The sequence below is a fragment of the Rhinopithecus bieti genome, unplaced genomic scaffold (assembly GCF_001698545.2).
Source record: "Rhinopithecus bieti isolate Rb0 unplaced genomic scaffold, ASM169854v2 scaffold_20477, whole genome shotgun sequence".
Classification (NCBI taxonomy): domain Eukaryota; kingdom Metazoa; phylum Chordata; class Mammalia; order Primates; family Cercopithecidae; genus Rhinopithecus; species Rhinopithecus bieti.
In genome coordinates, this window is record NW_016810038.1 from 854,018 (window position 1) to 879,885 (window position 25,868).

The 25,868-nt window shown below is 46.0% G+C and overlaps 1 long non-coding RNA gene across 1 annotated transcript; it reads right to left on the bottom strand.

Moving 5' to 3' along the window:
* Window positions 1-13,401: 13,401 nt before the first annotated feature.
* Window positions 13,402-18,800, bottom strand: LOC108541631 (uncharacterized). The gene is made up of 4 exons (XR_001889003.1): window positions 18,543-18,800; window positions 14,848-15,021; window positions 14,479-14,570; window positions 13,402-13,625 (listed from the first exon to the last, which is right to left on the bottom strand). It is a non-coding gene; the product is annotated as an uncharacterized LOC108541631 (long non-coding RNA).
* Between the last annotated feature and the right edge of the window lie 7,068 nt (window positions 18,801-25,868).

Consider the following 25,868-nt stretch of genomic DNA (forward strand, 5'->3'; position numbering starts at 1 on the left):
TTTCTTTCTTTTCTTTTCTTTCTTTCTTTCTTCTTTCTTTTATTTCTTTCTTTCTCTCTCTCTTTCTCTCTCTCTCTTTCTTTCTTTCTTTCTTTCTTTCTTTCTTTCTTTCCTTTTCTTTCTTTTTTCTTTGTTTCTTTTTTTCTTTCTTCTTTCTTTTTTACCTCTTTTTAAATTTTAAACAACTATGCTGGGTTGGGTTGTTATTTTGCCTTTTGCTGGGTAAAAGAACAGATGATATGGTTTGGACGTTTGTCCCCTCCAAATCTCCTGTTGAACTGGAGTCCCTGTGTTGGAAGTGGGGCCTGGTGGGAGGTGTTTGGATCATGGGGGTGGATCCCTCATGAATGGCTTAGCACTATCCTCTTGGTGATGAGTGAGTTCTCACTCAGTTCATGTGAGATCTGGTTGTTCAAAAGCTTGGCTTTGCCTTCTGCCATGACTGCAAGCTTCCTGAAGCCTCCTCAGAAGTCCAGCAAATGTTGGTGTCATGCTTATTCAGCCTGCAGATTCATGAACGAATCAAACCTCTTTTCTTTGTAAATTACCAGCTTCAGATATTTCTTTATACCAATGCAAAAAATGGCCTAACACAGAGGCTAAACTGTTAAGTAAAGCAGCTGGTGGTAATGGACTTGTTCAATTTCCAGACTTGCATCTTTGTAAATTTCCCTGGCACCAAACACAAGCATTAATATGTAAAACATATTAATTATTAATTAATTAATTAAATTTAATTAAATAACATTAATTAAACTGAAGATTATCTTACCATCTTCAGCTACGCTGTCACTGGAGATAAAAACCAAAGCCATGGCTAGACAGATTGGCCCCAGGTGTCAAATGGATCTTTTCTAGTGAGGTAGGGGGTGGGGAGAAGGACAGAGAGATGCCAGAATCATCTGATGAACTTTCAAAGATCAGTAAACAAACGGAAAAACACTGATATTTAGGGAACTTTAAAGTAAACAACATGAAACATAATTGCCATAATCAGACCTGTGAAAAAACAAACAAAAAAAAACCAAGAAAGTCTGACATCACCAAGTGATGGCAAAGATGTGGGGAGGCTGGACGTCACACAAAGATCCTTTCAGTCAATTTCATTGCTGCTTCATTTATCAGAAACTTACAGTACAACTTTGTAGGGTTTTGGATGTACCTGTAGAGTTTCATGTAGGGTGATATATACTATACAGGTCATTTTCCAAATGTGAAATTAATATAGAGATTTACTTTAATGATAAAACAAAAATGTAGCAGCAAAACAACATAACAGAGAAACTCACAGAATTAAATATTATTTTCCTATGGTTAGTGTTTGCATGGTATGTCTTTTCTGTCTTTTAGTTTTAACCTATCTGTGTCTTTAAAGTGCATAAACAGCGGGGCTGGGTTTGCTTTTCAGTCCAGTCTGACAACCCCTTGCTTTGCTGTTAGGAATCAGCCATATAGAGGGTGAGTGAGCATGACCACCTGAGCTGTGCCTCCTCTCAGATCAGTGGTGGCATTAGATTCTCACAGGAGTGCAAACCCTATTGTGAGCTGCGCATGTAAGGGATCTGGGTTGTGTGCTCGTTATGAGAATCTAATGCCTGATGATCTGAGGTCGAGCTGAAGCAGTGATGCTAGTGGTGGGGAGTGGTTGCAAATACAGATTAACATTAGCAGGGAGGTTTGACTGCACAGAGACCATAGTAAATCAACTACTTGCAGACTCATATCAGAACCCTATCAGTGAGTGGCGGGTGAACATTAAGCTGTGTCTGGTGGCGTGCTCTATAGTGGCAAGTGAGTTGATATACTTCAGTTGTACAGCTGCATCTGGTGAGCCTAAAAGTATGTTTGAGACAACTTCCCATCGCCATACATTCTGGATTAAAGTCAAGGCAGAATACACTGAGATTGCCACAAAATCACTGAAAAGCCTGCTTCCATTTCCAACATCCTATCTTTGTGAAGCAGTTTTCTGCAGTGACAGCCACCAAAACGAGATTATAGAATAGACTGGATATAAGCAACACACTTAGGGTGTCACTGTCTCCCATCACCCCCGGATGGGACCGTCTAGTTGCAGAAAAACAAGCTCAGGGCTCCCACTGACTCCACATGATGGTGCGGTGTAGAATTATTTCATTATACGCTGCAATGTAATAACAATAGAAATAAAGTACACAATAAATATGATGTGCTTGAATCTTCCCAACCATCCTCCCCACCACCCAGTTCATAGAAAAATTGTCTTCCGCAAAACCAGTTTCTGGAGCCAGAAAGGCTGGGAGGCATCTTTTTGTTTTTAATTTTTTCTGGCCACTTCCAACACTTCCTCTTTATCTTTGATTTTCAACAGTCTGACTCTGATATGTCTGGTGCGTCTAGGTGGGTGTTGTGTACATGTATATTCTGCTTGAGGTTCGTGAAGCTTCTTGGTTCTACAACCTGTTACTTTTCCTCAAGTTTGGAAAAATCATGACCATCGTTTCTTTATGTGTTTTTTCCTGATCAAATTCTCTCTTGTCTCCTTTTTGGTATTCCAATTACATCCATGTTAGATTATTTGGTATTGTCCCACAAGTCATTAATTTCAGTTTGTTTTCGATCTTTTCTCCCTCTCTTTCCCTGCTCTGCTTTATTTTGCATAGTTTTAATTTCTCAGTCTTAAAAATCACTGATTATTTTCCTTCTCTAGTTCTTGTTCTGCTGCTAAGTACATCCAGTAAATTTTCATTTCAGATATTTTATTTTCCATTATAAAATTACCACATTTTCTTTTATAGTTTCCATTTCTCCCCTGAGATTCCCCATCTGCATGCTCATTATGTCCATCTTTTAGTTTAAATACTTAAACATATTTATAGTATCTGCTTTAAAACCTTCTTCTGTTAATTAGAACATTGCATCATCTTTGAATATCAAATGAATTTATTCTTTTCATCGGCCACATTTTTTTCTGTTCTTTATGTGTCTAGTGATTTTTATTGTATGCTGGACAGTATGAATGATCTATCATAGCAAATCTAGATTATGTGGTCTTCCTTTTAAGAGTGGTGAGCCTTTCTCTGGCAAGCAGTTAACTTACTGGCAGATGAGTTTTATGCTGTTGGACCTTGCTTTTAGGCTTTGTTAGGATGGGTCTAGGAATACGGTACCTCTCTTCTTAAGACTTTGCCACTTCTGGGTATCAAATGACTGTCTGGGATGCTCAGTCGGTGTCTCTGCACTGATTGTTCAGGACTGCAAGTTCCCCTAGTCCCAAGCATCCTCTAAAATCACTAATATCTGTTCATCCCAGAGCTTCCAGGATCTGTTTTCTGTGCATCTTTGCAGAATCTTTCTCTGTGCACTTGCAGCTTAGTATTCAGCCATGTAGTCAATGGGATCTCTGTAGATATCTGAAGCTCCTCCTTTGCACAGCTTCTTCCTATCTCTTTCTCCCATTTGTGTCCACACAAATTCCAGTCAACTCTGCAGTCCCGGTTCTGATTTCTGTTTCCTCCCCACAGTGAGAGCATTGCTCTCCACTCAGCTCTAATTCCTTGTGGGACATTTTGGAAAATCCTCTTGGAGGGAGTGCCTGGGACCATGTGGACCTCATCTTGTTTGTTTCTCTTCTCTCACGATTATTTAATGCCTGAAAACAGGTGAAGCTGGGTGGAGGGTAAGCCCAATACCTGTCACTGTGATGTGGCCAGACCTGGAAGTTGAGCCTAACTAATTCCTAGAAGAAGCTGGAACCCCTGTCTGCCATCCGTTGTCAAGTCTGACTCTGACTATCACTACAATCATGTATAATACTATTGATGCTTACTGTGTACCACTAGGCCATGTAGACACACCTTACAGTCAGTTACTGGTTAGATGATACAGCACCTCTTAGAGCAAGGAGTGCTGCATTGAAAATATACTTATTACTTAACAAATATTTACCAAGCACCTGTTATGTACCAGGAGCTGCTTTTGGTGCTGTGGATATGGTAATGATTAAGACAGATGAGGTCCTTGTTGTTGTAAGAGCCTATTCTAGTGGGAGATCAGTGATAAGTGCAAAATAAATTAAAATAGTTCAGACTGTGATAAAGGCTATGGGGAAAACAAAACTGAGCGATGGATAGACTGATGGAGATGGACGTTTCTGAGTGACAGTTGCTTAAAACCCCTTTATGGGTTAACATTTGAGCTAGATTGATGGTTCTCAGCTACAAGTGATGTTGTTGTTCCCTGTCCTCCAGGGCATGTGACAGTGTCTGGAGACGTCTTTGGATGTCACAGCTGGGTGAGTGTTACTGGCATCTATGGGGTAGAGGCCAGGAATGCTGCTGAACACCTTGCAATACACAGGAGTGACCCCACAACAGAGAATCATCTGATCCAAAGTGTTACAAATGCTGAAGTTGAGAAACTGGAGAGAGAGCCTCCCGAGTAAGCTCGGTACTTCTGGATGCTTTCAGCGGGCAGGTAGTGGGCTTTCACGGGATTCTGCCCTAGCCTTATTGAGCTCAGTTTAATTGAGTAAGAAATGAGACTGGAGAAAGGGTGGGCAATTCTTTCATATCAAACTGGGCATGCCCTGGTCTTTCTGCAAGCTTGAATATGTGGTCAAAACATCCTATTTTATGGGTTGAAATTAACCAAGTTACATGACCTACCACACTATACAGAAGAGGTTGCTGGCCGTGAAATAGGGGAACTGTGTACTGAAAACTCTGGGCTCAGGACTTTACTGGACTCTCTGGAGAAACAAATAATCCATATATTGTTGTTGCCCTTAAGGAATTCACAATTTAGCCCAGAGCATTCATGCATGAGTCAGTTAATGGGCAGTTTAGTGCTTGCCTGTTTTTAGCCACAATGGTAAAGGAGAGATGGCTGTGGGGGTGGCCTCTTGCAGGAAGGAGGTGGGCATGGGGCAGCTCTTCCTCTCGGGCTGTGTTCTGGTTGTAGAATTACCAGCTCCCCTGTTCACCACAAAGTCTGAAGCCAAGAGGAAGTCAAAAGTCAGCTGGAAGAACCTTCTCTCCCCAGAAATGGCTGCGATTCCTTCTCTGAAGAGGCTCAGAGACGAGGGGTGTGGAACTAGTGCCGACACAAAGCTGGGCTTCATGTAGAGTGGGAAGCCCATTTAAATAATAATAAAATACTAACTGAATGGGAAGATCCATTTGTGTATCAGTTTCTGAAATGAAAGAAGTGGTCTGCCTTCTCTGTAATTGCTGTCAGGTTTTAAGCATTCCTCTTTTCAGAACTCTCCTTTTAATGCAGCCGTGAAAATTGTTACCAAGCAACAAGCGGGTCTTGAGAGGTAAGCATTCAAGAGTGACTGACATGGAGACTTTTCATCCGGAGGAAGCTGCCATTATGCCAGCCCCGAAAATGCTGTGTGATGTCAGCTGCTCTGGCTGGCGAGGGCCAGGAGGTGATGTTCTGTTCGGGGGAGATCACAAAGCTGAAAATAAATAAATAAACAGGTGCGGCCCCTCATGCCAGAGAACAGCACGTGGTGGATCTGACTTTATTTTGCTGCAAAGAGACTGCATACAAAGGTGTCTTCTCTATGTGTGGAAAGTTGTGTTCACTTTAGTCTTGGCCACCAGAAGCAAGAGAGAGCCTGCCGTGGAACTCTATAGTGGCATTTAAAGGTGGCAGGCCCCAAAATCCAGTCCATGCCCAATAATACATTGACCATAAGAGGGGCTTGAACTCTGCAAAATCACCTTTATGGTGTAAAGAATGTAGATTGGTCAGATTCTCATCACACCTCCTTATCTTCATCTCTGCCCCGGGCTCTAACTTGACCATCTCCTCCCTTTGAGGTCGTGGTAAGTGAGACCTACCTCCTTTTCAGTACCTGCCTTCCTTCAAGGCCTCTGTGGACTGCTTCATGTGATTTTCACAGTCATAATTCCTTTAGGTTGGAAATTCTGCCCTGATCTAGGAACTCTATGGGTTTGATTCTTAGCCATCAATCAGCTACCTTCTTCTGGAACAAATTTTTCCTCGGACTTGAGTTACTTGTCTTTGGCCCATAAGTCACAGCTAACTCCACACAAACAACAACAACAACAACATCAATTGACTTTCCCCAAACTCATACGTATCAATGTGAACTAGTTAAGAAAGCTACGGGGCATGGGGGACTGGGGAGAGATAGCATTAGGAGAAATACCTAATTGTAAATGATGAGTTGATGGGTGCAGCAAACCAACATGGCACATGCATACCTATGTAACAAACCTGCACGTTGTGCACATGTACCCCAGAACTTCAAGTATAATAAAAAAAAAAAAAGAAAGAAAACTACACAAGAATAAAAAAGAATGCATTTCGAAGCTTACAGCCACATGGAAATGCCTAGCAGACGGGACCTCCAGCAACAGAAGCCAGCTGTGTAAAGGTGGGTGCTGTGTGATTCCATTTCCATGAAGCCCAAGAGCAAGGAGCGCAGTCCATGCTGACAGAAGTCGAAACAGTGGCTTCCTCCCAGGACTGACTGCAGGTGCAGGAGGGAGCCTTCTATGTCTACATGGAAGGTGGTTACATGGGTGTGTAATGAGGGCCTCATTCATCTCCTAAGATTTATGCACTTTATTCTCACATAAGATACTCAATTTTTAAAAAATGGAGAACCAGTATAATTTGCCTGCAAATAGAAAATTCATAATTGATGTAGGCCCCTGTCAAAGTCAGAAGTCTGTCTTCCTTAGGCCCTATCTGTTTCTTTTAAGGGAAACACACAGCAGAACTTGCAGGGTCTGTAGAGAGGGGGTCAGTGGGGCCGGCTCCACTCTCCTGGTCGTGGTTCGCTGCCCCCGGATAACGCTGAAACATCAGGATGTGGCTAGTTTCCCACACTGACCTCTGCTTCTGCCCAGGAAATTTCTTTTGTTAATTGCTGGAGTGGTTTGGGTGCTTTTTGAAAGGGAGAAGAGGCCCGGAGGGCTTATGAGGCCTCTCCGGGGCTGCTGCAAAGGGAGGAACATGTGTTGCCTGTTTTAGTGTCTTCCCTGGGGAGAAATGAATTATGAAAGGTTCAGTCATCAGTGAAGCCCTCGAGTTAGAGCCACACAGCAACACTGCAGGATGCAGCAAGCCACCCGGGGCTGCAGTTTAGATGGAGCCAGACTGCAGGATGCAGCAAGCCACCCGGGGCTGCAGTTCAGATGGAGCCAGACCTCTTCTGGAGGTTTGCAGGGGCTCCTTGCTCAGCTCTGTGCTACCTGTGGCATCCCTTTTTGTAAGCCTGGTGCAGGTGGGCATGCTGCATTTGTTAATTCCATAAATTTTACTTCCCCTTCCACAGAAATATAAAATCATTACTTGCTGTTTCAGCACCCAGGCCTTCAAAGGGGAACTTGATCCTTATCAAAGAGTTATATATAAATATATATTTTTCCTGGTACAAATTAAAATTAATTCATGTGATGAATACATTTATCCATTTTATCACCTAAATTCATCTCATGTAGCACCAGGGGTGGGCAGTCATTTACTTAACCATGGAGCCAACTAGTAGTATTGGAGATTGCCTTGATGTGCCAGGCAGGATTCTAGGCACCTGGGTACAGAGATTGAATCTTTACTTGAACTCAGGTCAGAAGAAATAGACACTCAATGAACAAAGTGGTAAAAAGTGTTCTGAAGAGATGCAGTGGGGTAAGGGTCAGGTGGTGGTGAGCAGGATGCTACCAGGTCAGTGCTCAGAAGTTCCTCTGATGTGGTGGTGTCTGAGCAGAGGCCTGACTGCAGGGGGATGAAGGAACCTCTCTGCAAACTGGAGAGAGCAGCAAGTGCAAAGGCCCTGGGGCGAGAGAATGGACAATGTGCTTGGGAAGCAGCAAAGAGGCACGTGTGGCCCAGTTGGATCCAGCCACCAGAGCATGAGAGCCAGAATGCTCCCTGAGAGACCAGGTGGCCTGGGCCAGGTCAGGCACCGGGATTCAATTTTGAGCACCATGGAAGCCATGGTCAGGCTTAGAACAGAGGAATAACATGCTTGAGACGAGGACTTGTCCTCCCAAAGGAGCACACATGCTTTGAACAGAGAACCAGCAGTGTGGGGCTGCAGGGTGGAGGAAGGAGGCTCAGGGGGTGGCCTCTGTGGTTTTAGCACCTTTTCTTTTAGGCTCAGTGTCCAGACCCCACTGGATTTCAGGGGCCATTTTAATTCCCTTTAAAATCAGAGAAAGCAAAAGAGCTGGGTGAGGTGGCTTCTGCCTGTAATCCCAATACTTTGGGAGGCCAAGGCAGGAGGATCTCTTAAGCCCAGGAGTTTGAGACTCACCTGGGCAACATAGCAAGATCCCATCTCCTCAAAAAATAATAAAAAATAAATAGCTAGATGTGGTGGTGCATACCTGTAGTCCCAGCTACTTAGGAGGCTGAGGTCGAAGGATTGCTTGAGCCCAGGAGGATGAGGCTGCAGTGAACCATAATCACAGCACTGCACTCCAGCCTGGGCAACAGATCAAGCTCCTGTCTCAATAAACCAAAAAAAAAAGAAACAAAGGAATACAATCCTGTCTGGATTGTGTTTACCTTTTTACCAACACAACTGTTATTTATATAGGCACATATATATACATATATATATACACACACACATACATGCAAATATGCATATATGCACGTTCATATGTATATATGTAAAATAGCGGTCATTTGGCATACATATAAAATATTTAGATAGACAAACAGATGACAGATAGATGTAGCCAATGGAAGACGTAGCCATTAAGACCACAGTGGTTGGCTCATCAGGGTCATGGGAATACCACAGCATCCCCGGCTGCCATTGTCTTGGTCGAGTATGATGGTGGCCTGCCTGCGGGTGGGAAAGTGGAATGGGAGAAGGGTTCAGAGTCTTGATCCAGTAGTGCTGACCACATCTGCTGACTGTTGGAAGCGGGGTGTGAAGAACGGAAAGCACTGGTGCTGCGTTTGGGAACTCATTCTGCAGGAGGACCCATTTCTTCTTCTGCAGCTCCATCACACACAGAGGGGTTTCTATGAGACTGGAGCCCAACAGAGAAGCAGGGAAGTGGAGTGGGGAGCCGGCGCAGGTGCTAAGAAAAACTGTTACAATTCAACATGTCCCCTGGGGATACAGACTGTGACCCTTGGATGCTGCCCACACTCAGGTGCAGATGTGGGCCTTCTGACAAAACTTCTCCGCAGCAACCTGGGGGAGGAGGCAAGGTGGGCTCCCATTCTGAAGCTGGGCGTTGTTCTCCTTGGTGTCAGCTTCTCCGAGTGTTGTCACCATGGTCCCCTTGTAGAGCACCTTGATGGAGATCAAAGTGTGTGTGCGTGCATCGTTTTATCCAGAGTCTGCTTCCCTCCTGCCACTTTCAATGAAATTTGCGAGTCATTCTGGGTACCTTCAGAGGAAGAAGGCTTCTCTCTCTCTGGCTGGCTCAGTGAGGAGCCGCTCAAAGAGAAGTTACTTAACAAGCTCTCGCCTGTGCATGGCTTCTGTGAGCACGTCTTGCTTTCCTGGGCTCCTGGCTCTGGCCTGCAACTTTCCTGACCCATCTCATTTTCATGCCCTTTGTGGGGAGCTCCAGCAGGAGGCTCAGATGGGAGCAATTAGTTTCCGCAGGTAATTAGGCTTCTGGGCTTGGGCTCTGAGAGACAATTGGAAATTTTTATTTCAAGTCTATTTAAAGTCCTCCCGAGTCTGAATCAGATGGTAAGGTGTTTAGAAAACCCATTTACTTCCCACTAGCATACAAAATGTTCACAATATAGTCAAGGAAGCATACTGCCTTTTACTTTAAAAATGAACCTTTTTCCCATCTTTGCAACTTACCATTTGCCTGGTTGCAAGACACACAAGAAACAGATGTCTCCTGGTCCACCTGCTTCCTGTCGCAGATCAGCTAAAAGGTAAAATGGTCCGTGGACCATGGCTTTAGGCACTTGGCCTGTCTATCGCAACCATGGAATGAGGTCAGAGACGAAGAGCTGGTCCACCTGCTTCCTGTTGCAGATCAGCTAAAAGGTAAAATGGTCCAGGGACCATGGCTTCAGGCACTTGGCCTGTCTATCGCAACCATGGAATGAGGTCAGAGTCAGAAGACGAATATTTAGAGAACATTCCCCACCCAGTGGTCATGTGAATGTGCTGAAAGTTGATCTAAAGTGTCGAGAAGGAGGGACTTATGGGGATTCCCGGAACGGCACTGGCTAAGATGGTGCTTCTTGTAAAGACCATGCTGTTTCCTTCTGAACTGTCCCACGGTGTCCAGGCTCTGCCTAGTCTTCCCTGGAGATCGGGCCCTATTAATTTTAGAGAAGGTGCTCTCCAGTGAGCTTGAATAATCAGGCATTTCTCCCACCTCCATATCTATCTCCCAGACATTTCCACTCATTGCTCATTTTTATTTTTTGAGATGAGATTTCACTCTGTTGTCCAGGCTGGAGTGCAGTGGCATAGTCATAATTCATTGTAACGTTGACCTTTCAGACTCAAGCAGTCCTCCTGCCTCAGTCTCCCAAGTAGCTAGGATTTCAGGGTGCACCACCATGCTCAATTTTTAAATTTGTATTGTTGAGACTGGATCTCAAACTCCTGGGCTCAGGTGATCTTCCGGCCTCAGTCCCACAAAGTACTAGGATTACAGGTGTGAACCACCATGTCTGGCCTGCCCATTGCTCTTAATTTTGGTCTCTTGAACACACAGACTAGGAAGGAGCTCTTTACAGAAGAAAGAATGTTTGAAGTGTTGAAACGGATCTCAAGGACATTAGGAAGCCTTCTTGGTGATGGACAGACTACTTGAGGAGCTCCAAAATGTTCTGTTCACAGCTGTATCTTCAGCTTAGATAGGGCTGCCATCAGCTGATAGGAGACTGGCTGATATGGTTTGGCTGTGTTGTAGCTCCCATAATTCCCACGTTCATGAGAGGTGTATGTAATTGAATCATTGGGGTGGGTCTTTCTCACGCTGTTCTTGTGATAGTGAGTAAGTATCATGAGATTTGATGATTTGATAAAGGGGAGTCCCCCTGCACCAGCTCCCTTGCCTGCTGCCATGTAAGATGTGCCTTTGCTCCTCATTCACCTTCAGCTCTGATTGTGAGGCCTGCCCATCCATGTGGAACTGTCAGTCAATTAAACCTCTCTCCTTTATCAATGACCCAGTCTCAGGTATGTTCTTACTAGCAGAGTGAGAACAGACTAATACACTGGGAAAATTAGAGAAAAACAACAGTTGGGACACATAAATTCAGGAAAGGCACTTCCTCTGAATGAGCACAGCTCCATGGACATGGGGCTGCATTAGAGGATGACATCTGTGTGCAAAGGAAGAAGATGAGCTGGGCAGTGCACATGCCTCCAAATCTGTTCACCCTGGTGAGAGAAGGATCAGAAGCACCCTGATCTTGTTGCCAGCACCCACTTGTATATTTGTAAATAAATAAGAGGATGGGGCCAGGCATGGTGGCTCACACCTGTAATCCCAGCACTTTGCAAGACTGAGGTGGGGAGATTGCTTGAGCCTAGGAGGTCACAACCAACCTGGGCAACATGGTGAAACTCCATCTCTACAAAAAGTACAAAAATTAACCATGGGTGGTGGCATGCTTCTGTAGTTCCAGCTACTCAGGAGACTGAGGTGGGAGAATTGCTTGAGCCTGGGAAGTTTTGGCTGCAGTGAGCCATGATTGCACCACTGCCCTCCAGTCTGGGCAACAGAGTGAGACCCTGCCTCAAAAACAAAACAAAACAAAACAAAACAAAACAAAAGAAACACAAAACAAAACAAACACAAGTGGGTGAGCCAGTTCTCACACAGCAGTCAAGTAAGCATCCTGGGGATGAGATTGAGAAAATAATGTCCAAAAAGTCAAACTGAGTGGCCTTGTGGTTCATGTTTGTAGAAGCTGGAGGGTTTAAGCATGGCATCATTGGTGAAGTTACAAGAATAATAAATCACAGCAACTGCCATCATATGGAGGGAAGAAAGCATTAAAGCTAGTGTAGAATCTGGGTGGAGTCCTGGCTCTGTCATTCCCAGCTGGTCAGCATATGTTCTGCTTCTGAGACATAGTTTTCTCATCTATAAAATGGTGAAGGAGGAAGTACGCCCACTTCATAAAGTTGTGTAGGGTGTAAAAGAAAGGAGTTCTAGGGCACAGCTTGGTAAATGATAGAGCCCCATATGTATTTGAGGTAGGATTATGTTGTCTAATTTGTATTTGGCCAAGATTCAAAGTCTCTTGAATTCTCACAGAGAAAAAGCACTCAGGTTTGTGGTGAGAAAATTGAAGGACTTTCCTCACTTTCTAGGAAACAATCCAGATACCAGGTGGATACTTTAGGGCTCCACACAGGAAACAGAAACTACTTGAGGTGAAAGTGGCTGAATACAGGGAATCAGGTGCTCATGAAATTATCAGATGGAAGGAGAAGTGGACTCTGGGGATTCAGAGATGTGCCACCTTGCAGAGTGAGTGTGTGCTGCAGAATGACCTGCCAGGCAGCTGCCATTTCTTTCACCGTCAGGAAAGTGAGTTATCAGGAGACTGCCATGGAACTATTGATCCCAACAATACATGAAAACAGAGATCTCTTGGTTGGGCAATGGGGCTCAGGAATCTGCTGCCACCATTGTAACTATGAGGACACCCGGACATGCAGCTGTGGAGGCTGTAATATCCTCTCCACACCTGCTCAGTTGGTGGCCTGACACAAGTGCTGGTGCTGGCAGAATCAGCCATGGGAAGCCAGGAGATGGCCTCATTTCTTCCACATCCCCCTGGGAAGTGTCTTTCTGCTTGACCGAACTCAATCTCATCTGTGGGTGAAGGTGTGTTTGTGACCTATTCCTGCTTAACAGATTACAGTAAACTTGGCACACATTTATCGATTTCTGTGGATCAGGGATCCAGGTGGGCTTGGCTGTGTCCCATTCCTCCTGTGGCTACCATCATGGTGCCTTAGCTGGGGCTGAGGTCTCATCTGAAAGCTCAACTGGGGAAAGCTCTGCTTCCAAGCTCACTCGGGTTCTTGGTGAGCTTGGTTGCTCCAGGGGTGACAGAGGCCTCAGTTCCTTGCTGGCTGTTGCATGGAGCCACCCTACACTCCAGTTCCTTACCACAGGGAACTCCGCAATGTGAGGGCTTATATCCTGGAAGCTGAGATAGCCAGAGAGAGTCAACTGGCAAGATGGAGGTTACAATCTCTTGTAAGCTAATCAAGGAAGTGAAATCTTATCCCCTTAATTACACATGTCATCCCATCAGCCTATTGGCTAGAACATGTCACTAGCTCACCTCACACTGATGGGGGTGCAGGATTCCACAGGGGCAGGGGGTGGGGATCATTGGGGACCACGTTTCTATCAGTTCACCACAAAGAGATTCTAGAAAATGTATTGTTTAATTTTTCAACCTTAGCAGTCCAAGAAGAGCTTGTGGAGGAGCTGGGAATTCATGCTAAATGCCAGTAGGCCATATCCAGTGGACAACAGGAAAATAAAACCCACAGGGCAACACGAGGAGCACTCTGGACATCATAAGGCAAGTGAGATCCCCTCTACGTAGGTCTAGTGACAGGCAGGGCTTTGCGGCTTAGAGACTGCTTTCTACGAATGTCACTGCTGGTGAGGTCTCCAGTGAAAAGACTGTAAAGCAATAAATTGTCCATAGTAGAGCAGCAAGGAATCCTCTGCTAAGAAAGGGATGCACAATGATGCATCTGAACCCAGTCATCAACAGCCCAGAAGTGAGCACCAGACCCCAGCCTTTCAGATGCAGCACATGCACCATCCTGAGCTCGATGACCCAATCTGATAAATGGGAATAATGACAATCTCCACCTGCTGAGTTGGTGAAGAGTTAGTTAATAACTGCTTTTCAGTGTTAATTGTCTCTTTGATAATTAAGTAATTAGCACATTGCCTAGCATATTGCAAACGCTAAAAAATGTGGGTTATTCTTACTTTACAATCCAATGTCTTCCTTTCCCAGATGAAGAAGCTGTGGGCCAAAGGAATAAGGTGACTCACGGTACATTAGTGTCCAAAATATCTATGGTCACTTAGTGGAGGTGAGCCTTGCAGCCAGGTCTCTTACACCCAACCCTCTTTCCATCATACTCTGAGGGAGAAATTTCCAGTAAAGTAGGCAATGGTCCACTGTTTCAGTTGAAATTGCTGTTTTTATAGTTTAAAATGGTTGCATGTTGATGAGTTCACATGGTTTAGGGGAGAAACTGGCATCTTGAGTCTTCCTGCCAGGCACAGGAAGCTGTCCGGCCTGAGCACACTTGTAGAGTCTCTGGCCTCTTGGTCAAGTGGTCAAGGATACTCTCAAGGTCAGTTTCAATGCGTCTGCCTCAGATGACCTTAGAGCTAACACAAATGACCCTAAGCTCAGGTTGAGAGCATTTGAGTCAGCTGACTTCATATCATGAGTCTGCATTAGAGAAACCCACACATTCTCCCGTTTCCTAATTAACATGAAGTTCATACTTACACATCAGGGTTTGGCTTGGTGTCTCTACCTTGCTTGCTGGTGTTTCTCTGACAGAAAAAAGCTGGCGTGAATTGGATGCTTCATTAACTTGCCTGAAAGGGACAATATTCATAATCAACATGCTCTCAAAATCCACTAAGTCCCACCAGCTATGGTTTTGCTCTGAGACTAACGGGCCCAGGAGCTCATGGAGGACAACAGGGAGGGGGCCGGAGGGTTCCCACCTTGTGCTGCCGGGTTTCCACCTTGTGCCTCAGATTTGAAAATCCCAGGGCCTTCAGGGACTGGTAAGAAGCTGAGTCCATGTAAAGGCGCCACAAGTCTCCCCAGCTTACAGATGAGAAGTCCCCTCCCCCAGCCACATCTTACCGGTTCCAGCTCACTGGTTATCCTGGAAACCATTACATGTGCAAGCAGCTGCAGGGAAAACAAGTTTGTGCAGCCGCCTGCAGGCATGGATAGAAGGGGCAGGGGCAGGATTTTTACTTCCTCTTGCCGCAAATTTTGCTGGGCCTTCTCCTGGGAACACTGTGCAAAATCTCCCTGGAGAGATGATATCACATCATGAGGGTTAGAAAGGAGTTGGTTAAAATTCTGTGTTTAAATTGAAATAGGAGAGAAGGGTAGCCTTCAACGCTGGCTGCACATCAGATTGACCCAGAGAGAATTCAAGCAACAGCTCTACTCAGGAATCTTTCAAATAGCCCAGGATGTTTTGTTGCTCCAGGATGGGGGCTGTGCATTTGTGTTTTTCAGAACAGCTCAGATGATTCTAGTGTGCAATCAAAGCCAAGAAACACTAATAGATGTAAATAAGTGTGTGCTAGAGTTGTGATGCATTGCTCGTAAAACTCCCCATATGTACATTTAGACCACTCATTCATCTACAAACACTTGTTGTATTTCTTATCATGCTTAAAGTCGCAGATACAGTGAGGAGGACTGGCAAGCTCCTGGCCCTTTCATGGCATCCAGGCCAGTGCCTATCAGGGAACAAAGCAGAATTCAGCTAAGAGTAGCCAGCTTCTGCCAGGAGGACATTCAGAATGAGAGCTGGATGAGTTTGGTCCACCACAGGTACACTCTATTTATGCCAGAAGAGGGTGATCTCAGGGGGAGGGCCTGCTGTGGGAGAGTGACCTTTGTTTCCCCCATCATTGGGCATGCGTGGTGGGCTGGGCATCTGCCTTATATAGGTTTGTTTGGAGCAATCCCATTTCACAGTGTGATGAGTGGGTGAGCTGGGAGGATAAAATGCTGATGAGTGGCTGCAGATAGGAACTCCTGGCCCATGTTTATTTTTAGACATTCAAGGTGGGCTTTGCTCATGCCTATATAACATTTCCAGGACAGGCCACGTGACACGCCAGCACTTCAGAGGCATGGCTTAGTCCTTCCTGGTCAACATGAGGTTGTTGGTATTCACAGGATGACCTGTTTATGCTCAGAGTGGGGCACCAGAGCCAGGGATTCAGGGCAGCCTGTCACTGTGGAGGCAGGTGACTTGAGAGAAGAGGAGACAGCTGTGGGTCCAGACATAGTTTCTCACATGCTTACTAAACTCTACTATGTCAGGCATGTGTCCTTATCTATATAAATGAGAATAATGACACCTGAATGGTGGCTTCATTGGGCAGATCAGAGTTGAGTCTGTAAAGTGTCAGGCACCATCCCTGACACATAACATGTGCTTAACGAATGGCAACTGGGGTTAGGTTTGTATCAGCTACCTATTGCCTCAGTAGTGCCACATAACAAATTATCCCAGCATTGAATGGCTTGAAAGAACTACCATCCACTATTTTTCCTTGAGTTTTGGATTGGCTGGGCAGTTCTGCTGATCTGAGCCAGGCTCAGTTGCCTCTACTGGGGTGATTCGCTGTGCTGCAGTCAGCTACATATTGGTTGGGGGCTGCTGGTCCAGAGTGGATCTGGAGGCCAGTCCAGTCTCCTCTAGATATCTTTTAGATTATTTTTCTGTCAATCAACCCCGAATATGTTCTCTTGGTGGTGGCAGAGGTCAAAGAGAGTGAATATCTTTTCAGAACTTGGCTCGGGTCACATTTGTTAACATCCATTGGCCATAGAAAGTCACCTGGCTGAGCCCAGAGTCAGTGGGAAAGGGATACGAGGAGGCCATTAATCAGGTAATCAATGCAACCACATGACCACTATGGTCATGGGAGAGAGGAAGACAGTCTACAGATTTCATGTGTCATTTCTCCTTAACCTGATCTGAGGTGCTTCCTAATTTGGTGACAGTGGAGGTAAGACATTGCAAAGCTGAATGTAAGATGACTATGCTTACATTCAGCTTTGCAATGTAATGTATTTTGCTGAATGGCCAGAAGACTGTGATGAGGGTTTGGAGAGGTAGAAATAAGAATCTAATATTGAATCCAGTAGGTTGCAACGATTAAAAAACAAAATTATAGGATATGCCTTAGAAACTGTGAAAATAGCCTCATTTTTATAAGACCTTTCAGAACGTGTCTGTTGAATGCATATTTTCTTTTGTAGTTTTCTCAACAGTAAACATCGGAATAATTGAATGTTTGCTGTTCAGAGATGCCTCTTTGTGTGAACTAATAAGTGCCTTTCGGTGCTGCATTTGCGGGGAGAACTTAAATAAAAATGGTCAAGCATGATTAACTCTGCCCACTGCCACGATGTTAATTGCTTCATTCTCCTTCATTTCAGAGTCTGAACAATGGGTCTTAATGGGCAGCCTATCTCTATCTAAGAATGACCAATCAGAGAACAAGACCAGGGCTTGAAGGTGATGGTGATCTGCCACTCAAAGTAACAGAACCCTGAGGAAAGGTGACAGACAGGTCCTTCTCAGAGCTGGTCTGCACCCCTGAGCCTCCTGGGTCCCCCTCCTTCTGTGGTCTTCCCTCTCAGGGAGTTAGTAACTCAAAGGTTGTTTGGGGAACAATGTCTTTGCTTTTGCTCATAAATCAGTCCCACCGGTCACTGGAGGGAATTGTCGCGTTTTGCTGTGACACATTGCTGCCTTTGAGAGAATAATTGCCAGATTTGGCCAACTTGGGACCACCTTCCTTCATCTTCATTTCCTCTCTGGGGATGCCCTAAAGAGTATTTACTTTCACTTAAAAGAGAGCAATTTCTTCTCATGAAATCAAGTTTTCTCCATGAGCCAAGCTTGTTTTATGATATTAAACATTTAAATAAAAAATTATAAGTGTACTGTAAAATGCTGATGGATGATTAATTTATTTTTATTTTGCATGTTTTAAGGCTGTGGGGATTACTGTTGTGAAGCAGATCCGAATATAGTTCTTGAGTTCTATGTAGAGCTGAAAGAATCAGTCCCCAGCAATGGTTGAGTGGGCAGTAAGAGATGGCGGCCCACTCTGTGCCGTTGCTGTCCCAAGGAGAAGAAAGGAAAGAAGTTGGGGGTGGAAGGGAAGTTTAGGAGCAATAGAGGGGATGGATGGATGAAAGGGAATTTTTTCCCTTGTACCCTCTTTCCCTCAGCCAATGAGCCTTCCAGGATGGGCCTATCCTGTGCCTGCACAGCTGCCCCGTCCTTCAGGGTCACCCTGACTTTCTGTCCAGAGCACAGAACTTGAGCTGGGAGGCCCACGTCTGAGCCATCACTCTACTCCTTTTAGCTGTGTGATCTGGAGCATCACAGGAAACTCCGTTAAGCCTCAGTTTTGCCATCTGTGAAATGGGTGAGCAATCATCAACCAAACCACTGGGATACCTAGAAGACCCAATAATACCCTGACAACCCCTAAGGTGTCTGTGGACTTGATGAGCACAGCACCAACCCCACTAACTTCCCTGTGCTGCCTTCACTGGCCTTGTGAATACACTGAGTAGTTCAATCCAGAATAAAAACATAATAGTCACACACCATCTTTCCTTTGTCACGGTGGAAATTGAGGAGTTACTCAGTTAAGTAACTTGCCAAAGGCTAAAGGAGGAATCCAAACCCAGGTGAGCATCTGTCCTTTGATTTGTTCTTCCCAAGCGGTTAAAAGATTGAGGAATCCAGAATTCGATCATGCATGTGGTACCTATGAAGCACTCACCTGTGCTTTCAAATACCACCCCTCAGCGGCAGGAGGGTCAGGAGCAGGTGGGCAGGACAACTGAACTAAACTAAACTACATTAAAGAGCAGGTCATTTTGCTCTGACTGTGTGCGTGATGCCGACGGGGCCACATCGGGTTCAGATTTCGCTATGATTTCCCCCAGCTCCTGGTTCTGAGCTTGGGAGCCAATCAGGCAGCTCTTGTGTGCCTCTTAACACACGAGGCTGTGGAGTGGCATCCACAGAGGCGCCTGGCGCGTAAGTAGTGGGTGTGAGATGCAAATCTGGGCTCTTAAGTCATAATCCTGTTGGTGACATTGCCTTCGGTTGCTACGGTGATGATTATGCTATCAGGAGGATTATCGTTTTCCGTGAAGAATGGGTAGAAAGACCAAACCAGCCTCCGAGAAACCAAAGGCCTCGTTCATAAACAATCATTCTGAAAAATTAAAACAAAGCATAGGAAGGAACATATTAGCTGACAAATGTGTGACACTGCAGATTCTTTTATTCCAAATAAAATGCTTTTCAGGTTTTTAAGTTCAAAGCTTGTTTTAGGGCAGAAAATAAGCCATCATAACAAAAGAACAAAAAGGGGAAGTATGACAGAAGACAAGGAGAGCAGAGAAAACACAGAAGTTGAAATGTAGCAGATAACAGAACAGAAGAATATTAAATGACTTTTAATGAAAGGATTACCCTGAAAAAATACAACTCAGAGAGCAAAATATTTTAATTATTTTATTACAGGAAGAAAGCAAATTAGCTGTCACCCATAAATAAACACAATCCACATATTAGAGTGAATTTTGAGAAGAAAATTTTCAATTGGGACTGACTGAATAGAAGGCCCATGTTTGTACATGGATTTCCATGTAAGTTGAACATTCTTCATTGACCGTTTCAGGTTGTCAATTGATGTTTCAATCTAGCATCAGTTTAGTGTTAGGTATAAACAAAAGCCTTTAAAAAGTGAGACGTACATTTGTGGAGATCTTGATGCTTCCATTCAAAACACCTCAAATGAAAAACCCCTGTCCCATCTCAAATTCCAATTCCCTTTTAAATTGTAAGGAGCTAGCTTGCATATTGGTTTCAGTTAGCATGGGGCCATCTATTTTGGATTTTATGTTGTACATTTTTTTCTGAATCAGAGAATAATCCATTATTCTTAAGATATATTCCATGTTTGTTAACCATCCAAGTTTAGACCTATCTGTATCAGTTAGCAATGTTGGAATAACAAATCTTTCCATAATCCAGAGGCTGAAAACAATGGGTATTTATCACTTATGAGCCAGTAAGAGAGTTGCACAGCACCACGGCTGGGCTAGGCTGGACTCCGGACTCCCAGCTCCTGGCTCCAGGTTCCAGGCTCCAGGCTATGATTTGGGTTAAGTTCTGCTCCTTGAGCCTCCCATTATCCTTGAACTAGTGGCTACCCAGGGCATGATTTCTTGTGGTAACAGTAGGAACACAACAGGCCATGAGGAACACCAGATGCCCTCTAGGCTTGGCTCAGGACTGGCATATTGTCTCTGCTTATGTTCCATTGGCCTGAACAAGCTACTTATCCAAGCCCTGCTTCAGTGGGATGAGGCAAGTGGCCCCGGGAAGAAGGGAGGGAAGATTTTCTGCATTGTAACCCAGCACATGGTGCCATCTGACCAGAGGCTGCCGTATCCTCTTTGGACCCTGAGGAGGAGGCATCTTATAGCAGCAAGAGCATGGAATGGGAAGCAGTGGAATTTCAGCTCTGTGTTCATCACTTCTCAGTCATGGGAACTTGGGCAAGCCTCTGAGCCCCAGCCCCTTCATCTGCAAGGCAGTTGCTGCAGGGTATGTGGGAGCACAGCCTTGGAAGCCTGGAAGACACGCATCTGAGTGCTGGTATTTGCCACCTGCTGGTTGTACATTCCTTGGTGCTGTTTCCTATCTGTGAAATGGGGATAAGGCCACCTCTCTTCCTTGTTGGAAGTCCAGTGCAACTCCCTGTTGGGAGCGGGGGGAGATATGGCAAAGCGACTATCAGATCAAATGAGCAAACAAAAGTGAAGTACGTGACACTTTGACTGGCAAGCCATCAGTGTGTACACAATGTCCACAATTTTATTATTTGTAAGTATATGGTGATCCCCAGAAAGATATGTGTGCTAACACCAAGAACTTGTACATGTGACCTTGTTTGGATAAAGAGTTTTTGCAAAGGTGATTAAGTTAAGGATCTTGATATGAGATCTTCCTGGATCCTCCAGGAGGACCCTAAATCCAATGATGAGTATCCTTAAATAGACAGGGCATGGTGGCTCACACCTGTAATCCCAGCATATTGGAAGGCTAAGGCAGGAAGATTTCTTAAGCCCTAGAACTTGAGATTAGCTGGGGCAACATAGCGAGATCCCATCTTTAAAAGAAAAAAAAAATTAGCTGGGCATGGTGGCATGCGTCTGTAGTCCCAGCTGCTTGGGAGGCTGAGGCAGGAGGATCACCTGAGCCTGGGAGTTTGAGGCTGCAGGGAGCCATGATTGCACTTGGGAGTTTGAGGCTGCAATGAGCTGGGTTGCACTCCAGCCTGGGTCATAGAGCAGAGCCCTGTCTCAAAAAAATAAAAAATAAAAATAGACACACAGAGCAGAGACAGGGAAAGAAGAGGAAAAAAGCATGTGAAATGAAGGCAGACTTTGGAGTGATGTGTCCAAGCCAAGGAACACCAAGAGCCACCAGTGCTAGAAGAGGCCAGGAAGGTCCTCCCGCAGAGCCTCTATGGGGAGGATGGCCCTGCTGATACCTTGATTTCAGACTTTGAGCCTCCAGAACGGGGAGGGAATATATTTCACCATTGTGGTCATTGGTTACAGAAGCTCCAGGAGACTTCTACACACGGGTTCTGTGCAGGGTATAGCCCTGTCCTGGGAAACTCATGTGTGTGGCTGAATGTCCTGGTTGTGACTCCGGTTTGTACCTGGGGTTCGAGTTAGGCCTCTCAACCACAGCAGTTACAGAGCAGAGGAGGGTCTTATACCTTAAACCAGACTGCTCCAGCCGCCCAGAAGAGGAGCCAGTCTATACGGGGAGCCAGCGCAGGCAGAGCTCGCTATGGGTGAGGAAGTCTGGATGGGGCCAGGCAGCGGGGGCTGGGGAAAGAGCTCCATGCGGAGGTGATGAGTGAGCAGAGAACTGAAGGAGGTGACAGGCATGTGGGGTCAGGAAGCACTCCGGACATGGCAGGCCTGGGCCCTGGGCAGACGTGTGAAAGAACCAGCAAAGAAGCTACGGGCACAAAGCTTTGAACCTAGCAAATAAGAGAAATATCATGCACACCAGACACTGTGGTGAGCAGGCTCAGCTCGAGTCAGGGAGAGTCACCTCCTGCAGGATGTCCCGGAACAGACATTTGTGTCACTCACGGAACCAGAGGGTGAGGGGATCTGCTTTCCCAGGTGCCAACCATCCTCCACGAGTCCTCCTTCTCCTCCTCTTCTCCTTCTTCCCCCTTCACCATGCATGGTGTGACTTTTCAGATAAATGAAACAAAATAGCCCCTTTTAAAGATCTACTAAGAGCCTCCATCCCCTGGTTCTCTCAGCCTTTTTCCTTGCTACTTGAAAAAAGAAGGGGCCAAGTTGAGAGGAATGGCCAGGTTGAGAGGAGCTATGCAAATGAATATGAAGCCCACTTCCTTCCAGTTGTGAGCTGAAAGATGGCTCTTCTCCGCCTCTCATTATCAAGGGTCAAATGGAGGCTCTTGGAGGCCTACCCCTTTCAGAGCTCATAAGCCTAGCAGCTGTGTGGAGAGGGAGCCGGGACTTTCAAGGGTCATCCCCTGTCAGCCTGGGCAGTGTGAGGAGTGGTCCAAGGGATGCTCGGCCAGGGTCGCTGGGCCCTGATGGCAAGTCCAAATCAATGGCCCATGCAAGCAAGGGGTGGTGAGATGGCTTTTGTATTAGTCCATTTTCACACTGCTACAAAGACATACCCAAGACTGGGTCATTTATAAAGAAAAGACTGGTATTTGCCACCTGCTGGTTGTACATTCCTTGATGCTCAGTTTCCTTATCTGTGAAATGGGGATAAGGCCATCTCTCTTCCTTGTTGGAAGTCCAGCGCAACTCCCTGTTGGGAGTGGTGGGAGATATGGCAAAGGGACCACAGCGCTGGGGATGCCTCAGGAAACTTACAGTCTTGGCGGAAGGGGAAGAGGCATGTCTTACATGGCAGCAGGCAAGAGAAGTGTGTATGAGTGAAGGGGAAAGAGCCCCTTGTAAAACCATCAGATCTCTTGAAAACTCACTCATGAACATGAGAATAGCATGGGGGAAGCTGCCTCCATGATCCAATTGCCTCCCACTAGGTCCTGCCCTCGACAGGTGGGTATTGTGGGGACTATAACTCAAGATGGACTTTGGGTGGGGACACAAAACCTAACCATATCAGCCTTGCTTTCAGATATCCAAGCCAACACCTTGCTGGCCATCCACTCTGTCAACTCAGGGCTGGGTCACTGTCTGAGGCTGGCCAGAAGCACTGGACAAAAAGGATGTGGTTGCATAACTGCATATCTGTTCCTGCTGGTGGTTCCCAATGACATCAAGAGCCGTCAGTAGCAAGTGTATGTCTCGTAAAATCACAAGTGCAGAGCCCTCTGGACCAGGCTGCCTTCCCACTCAGACACCCCGTCAGTGTGAACCATCGCTTCACATTAAGATGCAGTCAGACATCAACAGACACAACATGTCTATAGAATCAGCTGCATCTGGCCACATTCAGAGTGGGTTTATGTGCCAGCCAATGTTATTGGGGACTTCACAGTTTCGTTTTCTGTTTTTGTTTTTGTTTTTTTTTTTGAGATGGAGTCTCGCTCTGTCGCCCAGGCTGGAGTGCAATGGCGCGATCTCAGCTCACTGCAAACTCTGCCTCCTGGGTTTAGGCCATTCTCCCGCCTCAGCCTCCTGAGTAGCTGGGACTACAGGTGCCTGCCACCACGCCCGGCTAATTTTTTGTGTTTTTTAGTAGAGATAGGGTTTCACCATGTTAGCCAGGATGGCTCTGGAGACATGTATGGTGTGTGGGCTCCAGACCTGTGCTTCCATGGCTGGGTGGACAGCATCCCATCCAGGACACACGTTTTGGGTCAGAGGTCTGGGATCCACTGATTGGCTCCAGTCCATCATGGCCCATCCTGGGACTCAGTGTGTGGTCAGTTCCAGCCACTGCTTGTGGCTTAGCATGTCACCAGGCTGTCTTCTCAAGCAGCATGGGCAGTGTGGCCAGAGGGTGGGGAGAAACTGCTGGCCAGGAGACAGTCTGCCCCACTGCACCGTCTGCCAGAGGTGGCAGAGAGATGGTGGGCATAGAAGGTGGGGTCAGAGCAAGCAAGGTCTAATTTTCCTTCCAATGGTCACAATAACACAGTGACGAGGGCATTGCAAGTTTGGCATAATATCCCTGTGCTGTAGGTGCTACTGTCATTGTTGGTTTGCAAATGAGACCACAGAGTCTCCAAGAAGTGTAGAAACTTGCCTAAGGCCACACAAGGAAAAGCAGGGGACCACAAACTGAACTCAGATGGATCTGATTCACAAATGCTCACTCTTAGTCACCACCCTACACTGTTGAGGCACCAGGCTAACAGATGGAGAGGAACATGGGCCCTGTGTGGACAGAATGATGCACCTCAAAGATGTCCATGTCCTAATCACTGGAACTTATGGATTGAGTGTGCTGCCTTACATGACAAAGGAGAATTCAGGCTGCAGATGGAATTAAGCTTGCTAAGCAGCTGACCTGGAGATGGAAGTTATACTCAGTTACCCAGGTGGGCCCACCATGATCTCCATGGTTCTCATAGGCAGGAGGCAGAAGAGAGGCAGGGTCAGAGGGGGTCAAGGGGATGAAACTGCGGGGAACAGCACTGAGAGGTGCAGTGCTGGCTTTGAAGGTGGAGAAAGGGGTCTCTGGAAGCTGCAAAAGGCAACGAAATGAGTTCTCCCCTTGAGCTTCCAGAAATAAGGCTGTCCTGAAGGCACATTGATTTGGACCCAGGGAGACCCATGTCTGACTTCTGACCTACAGAGCTGTTAAGATAATACATTTGTGTTGCCCTGGCTGCTAAATTCAGCTAATTTGTCACAGAGCTGCTACAGTCTCTGACCCTGGCCTCCAGGAGTTCCCAGCACTAGAGGAAAGACAGACAAGTGTGGCTGCCCCAGAGGACCTCACAGTGCTCAGGACCATTACACAGCCTGGTGGGATGAGAAGGGCTCAGGGAAAGTCCTGACACCCAACCACTTCAATGTGAAAACATTGGAAACTCAGAGACAAACCTAATGGTTACATATGTATTTCTCTCACTCTCCAAACTGCCAAGCCCCCTCTCATTCTGTCCCCTTGCAACCTCTTTCAGGGAACCTTGCCAGGTCGCCCAGCAGTGGGCACTCTCTCCTTCTAGTCTCCAGCTGCAGGAGATGATCACAGTGGCTGCCAGGCTTGAGCCAGTATCAGAATACCCCGCAGGGCAGTGAACACAGAGCTGCCCTCCCACCCCCCAACCAGAGCTTCTGAGTCAGCAAGTCCAGGTGGGGCCTGAGAATTTGCTCTTCTAACACATTCCCTGGTGGTGCAGCTGTTGCCGGTCACACTTTGGGAACAACAGATCCATTACCAGTGCTCTGTTTGTGACTCTAACCCCTTTCTGCTTTGCACTGTTGTCATTGGGATAGGGTTAGTTTTCCCTAATTAACATTCACAGACGATGTTTATTGAGCAGGCACCAGGGGTAAGGTGCTATACTGGGCTTTTCATATGCAAGATGATCTCATTAAATCTGCACAACAATAACAACATGCACTATCCCTACCTCCACTTTACAGAGAAGAAAACTGAGGCTCGGGGGCTGTATCAGTACATTTTCATATTGCTATGAAGAAACACCCGAGCCTGGGTAATTTGTAAAGAAAAAGAGGTTTAATGGACCCACAGTTCCACATGGCTGGGGAGGTCTCACAATCATGGTGGAAGGCAAAGGAGGGGCAAAGGTGTGTCTTCCATGGCTGTAGGCAAGAGAGAGCATGTGCAGGGGAACTCCCATTTATAAGACTATCAGATCTCATGAGACTTATCCACTATCATGAGAACAGCATGAGAAAAACGCATCCCCATGATTTTATTACCTCCCACCTGGTGCCTCTGATGATACATGGTGATTATGCAAGCTACAATTCAAGATGAGATTTGGGTGGTGACACAGTCAAACCATATCTGAGCTGCGAAATGACCAACTCAGATTCAAGGTCAGAGAGTCTTCTTCCGGGGCCTGTTCCCATAT